Source organism: Petaurus breviceps, unplaced genomic scaffold, assembly GCF_028583685.1.
Source record: "Petaurus breviceps papuanus isolate PSGF00001 unplaced genomic scaffold, PetGlider_PUasm1.0 567, whole genome shotgun sequence".
NCBI classification, from domain to species: Eukaryota; Metazoa; Chordata; class Mammalia; order Diprotodontia; family Petauridae; genus Petaurus; species Petaurus breviceps.
In genome coordinates, this window is record NW_027186383.1 from 9,804,217 (window position 1) to 9,811,876 (window position 7,660).

Below are 7,660 nucleotides of genomic sequence, written 5' to 3' on the forward strand. Positions count from 1 at the left end.
AGATATATTTGCTCTCCATCCAAGTCCACAGATCCCCTGAAATCTATCCACAGACCCCTTGGGAGTCCCCAGGTTTTGTTCTAGTCCACCCTCATTTTATGGGTAAGGAAACTGAGGGGCAGAGAAGGGAAGGGCCCAAGCTCCTTTGGGCCTTTCGCCTCCAAAGCCCTGAGAGACAAAGAGCTCATTTGTTCAGATGTCATGTGGGGCCCACAGATCAGCCTGGCAGATGCTTCAGGCAGAAGCCATCACTGTCCTGAGACATTCTTCTGTGAGACACACAGGCCGGCTTGTAAATGTTTTTCCATTCAGACAGAACCAGGGTGCAAAGATCTCATCCCTCACCATTCAGCCACAAGGCCGAGGAGGGATTAGAACACAGAACCCCAGCCCAGGAGTGAGGGGGTGGGGCAGAGTTCCCAGCCCTCAGTGAGCATAAACCCAGGCTTGAGCCCTGGAAGGGAGAACCAGCAGGGGACACAGCAGGGGGGGGGGGCTTTCTGCCAGATTGCTGGCCCAAAGCCAAAGAAAAGGAAACATCCATTTAGCACCTACTGTGTTCAAGGAACTTTACAACCGTTACCTTCTATGTAGGGTGCAACGATTATCCCCATTTTACAGTTGTGTGAACTGAGGCAGAGTCAGAGGTCTCCCAGCTACTAAATGTCAGAGGTCACATTTGAACTCAGGTCTTGCCCATTTCTGGTCCAGTCCACCTTGCTGCTTCCCAAAGGTATGAGGATCTCTCTTAACATGGGGGCCACCGGCTGTACAGGAAGGTTTGGTGGCTAAGCCAAAGAAATCAAACTCGGGGTGTCCTTGGTTAGAAATAGTGCTCAGCTGGGTGGTCAGGATTGCCACGATGTCCACATCTTCATCAGGCCAAAGGTGGTTGGTTACATGCTGGACAGCTGGCCAGTTAGACGTAGGCATGGACAAGAGGCCAGGACCGGCCTGCCTCAGGAGGAGAGGCTGGGGCTTGCATCCTGAGGCTCTCATCAGGCAGCATGGACAGAGGGACTTACCCTGGGGCCATGATGGCCTGGGAAGCTGCCACCCTGACCCATGAATGAACCCAGTGGTGCTTCTGGGGCAGGAGGATCTCCTGGAATCAAACTCCTCCTCTCAGATGCTCACAGCAAGGGAGTTTTCTTCTGCCTTTGCAACCTTGTCTGCAAAGAGCTTGATGGAAACTCAGGCCAAAGCTCTTAGCGATGCGGACTTGGGGCCTGGCCCTAGGTCCCCATGCTGTTCTGAGGCTGGCAGCCTCGAAGGGCTGCCGGGCTCCATGTCCAAGTCACAGGATTCCAAGGCTGGAAGACGTGATGTCCCTCCCCTGGAGCGGAGGGAAGGGCTCATCCTAGACATTGGTCTTGTGTCTCCAGGCCTAGCATCTATGGGAAGCTGGGCATCGTATGGGCATCCTGTGATTCTATGGACCAGTCTGGGCCCAAAGCAAAGCAAACACGTTCTTCCACAGCTTTGTGCCCATAAGCCAATCATGTGAAAGGTGGAGGAAGGAGCGTGTGCGTGAAATGCTGATTGATTTTGCTTCATTATTTTTGGTCTTGTTACCAAGTAACAAGGCTCAGGCGGTGGGGGGTGGACTACATCCAGAGCCCGACTGATTTAAAAGCAAAAGGCCTCAGTGAAACTTTTGAACAATTTGCTTGTTGATTAGAGTTTAAGGAGGTGGAGCCTGCGGTCCAGAAGGGGTCCCCAGGCCACACACAGCTAGGCTGCCCCTCCATAGTCCCCAGAGACACCAGGGAGACACCTGGTTTATTGCCACGGGATTTTCCCAGCCGTGGCCAAAATAAATAAAATGTTCCGACGGACTCTGATTCTTGAGTGCTTCCAGAGGTGCCCAAGAATGTTTGTGTTTAGAGAGAAGTAGACAGGTCCCTGCTTTGGTCCCAATGAACCCTGGATTCACATAAAGAAGCTGGACCTAAATAAACCCCAACCAGAGCGAGAGCAGAGTCTCTGAGCCAGAAGGTGCCTCAGAGGCCTTTTATTCTGCCTGCTTCCTCCTCCCCTGCTCCCCATTAATCTCCTCCTGCTCTGGTCACACTGGTCTCCTTGTCCCCAGAACGTGCCGTGGTCACATCCACAGTCTGACCTGCCAGCCTCCCCAGAATGTCCTCCTCTCTCTTGGGGGCTTCTCTGTATTTTCCCCAAAGCTCCCAGGTTACTTCCTCCAGGAAGCCCTCCTGGATAGCCTCAGCCCACAGGGTATCTCTCCTCTTCTAGTCTCTTGTAACCCTGGGTCCCACTCTCATGCAGTTCTGGGGAAAGAGGCGTTAGATTAGCCCTACTTGACCCCAGAGGGCAGAATTGGTTGGGCTGAGGGAGACCTATCCGTGAGGCCAGCTTGGGCTCACAGTTGGGAAGACCTCTTTAACAGCAAGACTTGTCTTGCCCCAAGAGGCTCTGGGATGCCCTTGGTGAAGGGCTCCAATGAGAAGCGGGGCGGCTGCTCATTGGTGAGCTTGCAGCAAGGATTCAGGTCGGGGCGTTCCTTGGATTTGACGTCCACTTTCCATTCTGAAGTTCTGTGATATTTTGTGACTAGCTGTTGTTTTAAGTGTTCACTGTGTACAAGTGAGCTGTACTAAGCACTGGCTGTATCATGCCAGCTATAACTAGGGCAGGGTGCCTAGGACTTTGACCCAGAATGGCACATTTGGAGGGTGTTGACTGCACCTGAAATCCCTCAGCATCGTTTGATCACTACTGAAATGCCTTTGCTTTGAACTGTCTTCTGGCTTCCTAGTAAAAGGAAACACATTGGTGGGGGCTCTGGAAACCCTCAGAGTACCTAGAACCTGGCACAGCTTTTCTGGAAGCCCCAGATGGGAGAGGGCACCCCAGCTGCCATAATGTCCTCCAGTGTCCTTAGAGACAACTAACAAGGCTTAGCACCCAATTAGCCAGACTGACCAATCAAAATAAGACCCTACTCCATTGGCTGCTGGCTGGAGCCACACTCCTTCCATACCTCAATGTGCTCACTCCAGGCCCAGTTGGTGGTACTTATCCCTCCCCAAACTGAAAAAAAAAATCCTAATTCCAGATAATAACTTGTAGATCCCATCTCCTCAGCTAGACTGTCAGCTCCCTGAGGGCAAGAACAGGATTTTAGCTATTTCTGTAACCCTCACAACAACGGCACATAGTAGGTGTTTGACAAGTGATTGTTAGCTGGCTGAAATGTCTTTCATCCTTGCCTGACTCTGATGTTTGGACAGGGGAAGGGGCTTCATCAGAGGAGCAGCAGGTATAACAGATGGCTGGAGGCCCCTAAAGCTCCCCCTCCCCTGCCCAGAAATCCAGGTGGCCAGCCCAGGCCTCTGGCCCTGGCCCTGGCCCTGTGAGTGCCAGCGCTGGCCACCAGATGGCGCCACAACTTAACGCTACAGTGGAGGGGACCGAGGCTAGACCAGGAGGTTTCTCAAGGGGCTGGCAGGTTTCTTTGCTGTTCTCTGCGGGGAGCCTATCCCCTCCTGAGAGACTAGGAAGTGAGAGAGGTGGCCTGCGGACTAGGCTTCCTGCCTAACCCCCAGCCTTGCCTGAGGCTGCTGATAAAAGCCTGGTGCTGATGAGAATGGGAACCAAGACCCTGGTGGCAATCAGTGGCTGGGGATAGAGCCGGAATGTGTGCTCAGGGGATGCCTGTAACCCACCCCCCTCGTTTTATAGATGAGGAAACCAGGGCCCAGTGACCTGTCCAAGAGCAATCCAGAAGGATGAGGCTCTCCATCTGGAGCAGGATGAGCCGCTGGGCCAGGCTGGGATTTCTGCCTAGGTTTACTCATTTGTCAAATGAAGGAATTGGGTTGCCTCCTTTTAGATCTGTGGTTCTGTGAGCCTCTTGGGGTGAGGGAAATTGATGGCCAAGGGATGATAGGAGTTGAGGGATTCTGTGGGGGCCGGGAGGGTCTGGGGTATAGTCCTGACCTCTGACTTCTATAGGCTGTGTGACCTTGGCACCGTCTGAGAGGGCTGGAGTCGCTTACCTAGCCTCTCTCGGCCTCAGTCGCCTCATCTGTAAGAAGACAGACTTAGATCAGATCATGTCTCAGGTCCCTTCCTGCTCCGAAGCTATGAGCTTATAACTAGATTTATGGATGAGTCACTAATATGTACCAGTAAAGGGAATTTCCACCTCCGGAATTCCCTGCTTTGATGTAAACCCAGGTCTGCCGTTCCTTACCTTCCAGAATGATTGGGTTAAGTCAATAAGCCATTTATGAAGTACCTACTGTGTGCTGAGCACAGACAAATGGAAAAGGACAGCAGGTGGCAGCAAGGAGCAGTGGAACGCTGGATTTGTCCACCCTGGGCCTGGGTTCGAATTTCAGTTCTGCCACTTGCTCCCCATGTAACTTTGACCAAATCACTTCAGTTCTGAGACTCGGTTTCCCCATCTGTAAAATGTGGACAATTGGACTACGTGATGCCCAAGGTTCCTCCTCTCGGATACTACAGCCAGGAGACTGTGCCTGAGCCCCCAAGGAAGTGAGTCTCTTAAACGGCCCCCTTTGCTCAGGCCTCTCACTGGCAGCCCTGTGTCCCCAACCCTGGCATGTCCCTTCTTGCTCAATCAAAGCCCTTCTAGCAGCTCACACATCCCAAGTCCCTGGAAGCCAGATGACCATCACCTGACAGCCATCCAACCCCGAAGGAAGTCGTGTCTGCTCATGCTGTCTCACAGGACATTCCCACTGCCCTCAGCCAAACAACTACCCGAAGGCCCCCAGGTGGGCCAACCCAACAAGGAGAAGGCTCTTTCTTGGGCTGCCCATGTCCTCAAGGCTTCTGGGATTCCTCTCAGTCTCTAGAGCTAGCACTAGGAACCAGCAAGACCCACGTTCAAATCAAGCCTCAAAAAAAGCTAGCCTGGTGACCCTGGGCAAGTCACTTGCTAGCTGCCTCAGTTTCCTCAAATGTAAAATGGGGATACTAACAGCATGTACCTCGCAGGATTGTTGTGAGGATCAAATCAGATATTTGTAATGGGCTTAACACAGTGTGTGGCACATAGGAACTCAGTAAATAATAATTGTTTATTAACCGGTTGATTAATTTAACTTCAGCACCCCCATTCCCAATAGTCTGTAAGCTTTTTGAGGCTGAGGATACTCTTTGTACCCCCAGGGGTCATTACACAGGATTAGGGACCAGACCTTTGATTTTATTGGTACAGGAAACTCCCAGATGAGGAAAGTCCTTCTGCCAGTGCAGCGAAGCCCCTTCTTTCTAAGCACCTTAAAAATGGCCTGGACACTGGGAGGTTGAGTGTCTTGCCAAGATCACTCAGGGACTCAAACCCAGGCTTTCTTGGCTCTGAGGACTGCCCTCTTCCTGGTGCTTAAGGAACGTCTGTGGATTGACTGATTGGTGGATGGGTGGGCTCTGCCACCCCCCACCTGCCTCCTCCTTTGCCTCCTGATACCCAGGTATGTCCTCATGTGCCTTACTGCCTTTGACCATGCATGATTCTGTCTGAGATACTGGGAAATCCTCAAGGACAGCTCTGTCCATGTCACTTCTGCTCAGTAGCTTCCCGTGGCTCTCCTTTGCCTCTAATATCAAACAGACACTCCTCTGTTGGGCTTTTAAGGTCCTTCCCAACCGACCTGCTTGCTGCCACACCTCCATGCCTTTGCCCAGTAGTCCTGATGCCTAGAATGCCCTCCCTTCTCACCTCAACCCCTTGGCCGCTTAGCTGCTGCAGGAGGGCAGGGCTGACTGGTTTCCTTTGGGTCTCAGCATTCCCCAAGCATGGCCCATGGTAAGCACCTGATAAAGGCTTATCATTAATCATAGTACTGATTGACGGAAGTAGCAATTCCTCCTAGATTGCAAACCCCCTGAGGGCAGCAGCTGTCTCCCTCTACAGAGTTCAAACTGCAGTACTTCAGAGATCCTCAATTTCATTGGTTTGGGGACCAAGCAAGCAGCCAGAGAGAAACAATTCACAGGTATTTTGGAGGCATGTGGCAGCCCTTCCCTGCCATCAAGATTCTCTCCGAGAATGACCGATATTACCACCCCTCCTAACCCATCCTTCAAGGCCAATCTCTCATGGGGATAAAGTCTCCCGATGACAAGCTGCAGCTTGTCTGAACGGAGCCAGGCTGGTCACCTGAAGACAGTCATCAGAATCCATGACCTGGCCTCCCCATCTGGGCAGGACCTACCAGAAGGAGCCAGGCTCACCTCGGGCCATTATGATGAATCAAGGCAAATGTTCACAACTGAAGTTGTACTAGAAGAGTCTGGAGGGACCACAATCACACCGAGTGAAGCAGTGAATGAACAGCATTGATTAAGCTTGTACATGCACCAAGGTTGTCCCAGCCAGTCAAGAAGCTTTCTTTCTAATGCGTGGATGAGCCCTCGGGGAAATGACAAGGATGATGGGGGGGGCCACAGGGCAAGGGACTGACCAGTTCTGGCCAGCCATAGTGAGGCAGATTGGTGACTGGAGGGGCTAAGCAAGGGGTAGTAAGTGTTGGGGGGGCTTGCAGATGGCCAGTCTGGTTAAATAAGAACTATCAGTAGGCTGCACCCCTAAGACCCAAGCTGGGAAAGGCTCAGGCCTTGCTCCATGGCACAAGTTGCATCTCCGCTGGGGTTTCCAGAGGTGAGAAAAGGGCATTGCAAGCCCAGGGAATGATGGGAATGTGGTCAGAGAAGCAGAGATGACCACAAAGCCAATTTGGAGAGAGCTCAGAGTGTCTTTTTAAAAAATGATTTTTAAACTTATTAAGCAGCATGTCTGGAAATGAGGGTGGGAGTCAGATTTTGGATGACCCTAAATTCAAGGATAAAATGCTTAATTTTTAGTTGGTAAGTGATGGGGAGCCATTGAAAGTTTTTGAGCACAGGCCTAACAGGAATGTGTGACCCTTGCAGGGATCACACAGTGGGGGGGATTAGAAAAGCAAATAATCTGTCATTCAGTGCTCCCCCCTCCCATGCTTGTATGCACAGGATGGGTGCTGCTGGGCAGATGCATTTTGTCTGGATGCCAAAATCATATATATGCAGCTGTTTGGCAGTGCAGGGATGGGGTGGGGACGGCCAGGGGGTGTTTCTTCCAAGAACAAACCAGGCCTTCTGTCCGCAGCTGGATGATCCCTTGGTGGGGCTATAACTGAGGCAGGTTCTGCTGAACTTGGGGTGGTCCTCTGCCACTAAGGAGCTGGGGACCCCCATAGCTGAGCCCCAGTTTCTTGACCTGTAAAATGGGGATAATGAATCCCTGAACTACCTTCCCTTGTTGAGAGAAAGCAGAGAGATGATGGAAAGAATTCGAGGTTGGGAACTGGAAGACACTTTGAGTGAGAAGTCAGAGATCACCTGGGTTCAAAGCCCAGCTCTGATTCCTTTTAGAGGCCCCAAGTCCAACCCTCTCATCTTACAGATGAGGAAACTGAGGCCCAGATAGGGGAGCCCAGTTTACGAACCCAGAATCCAGCCCTCTGATCTGGGGGCCCAGGCCGCCTCCCTTCCCAAGCCTTTTCTCCTCCTTGGACCTCAGTTTCCTCATCTGCAACATTAGGGGCAATAATTCTAGCAGCCCAGCATGCAAAGTGAGGCGAGCCACAGATGCGAGGGGGGGAGCTCGGCAGGCTGCGGGCTGTGGCTT

General features: G+C 52.1%; 1 long non-coding RNA gene across 1 annotated transcript in view; it reads right to left on the reverse strand.

Annotated features, from left to right (window-relative positions):
* Positions 1 to 4,969: 4,969 nt before the first annotated feature.
* The window catches only part of LOC138173278 (uncharacterized), an 11,008-nt gene continuing 8,317 nt past the window's right edge, over positions 4,970 to 7,660 (reverse strand). Inside the window, exon 3 of the long non-coding RNA XR_011171357.1 lies at positions 4,970 to 7,249. This is a non-coding gene — a long non-coding RNA (uncharacterized lncRNA). The remainder of the gene's footprint in view (positions 7,250 to 7,660) is intronic.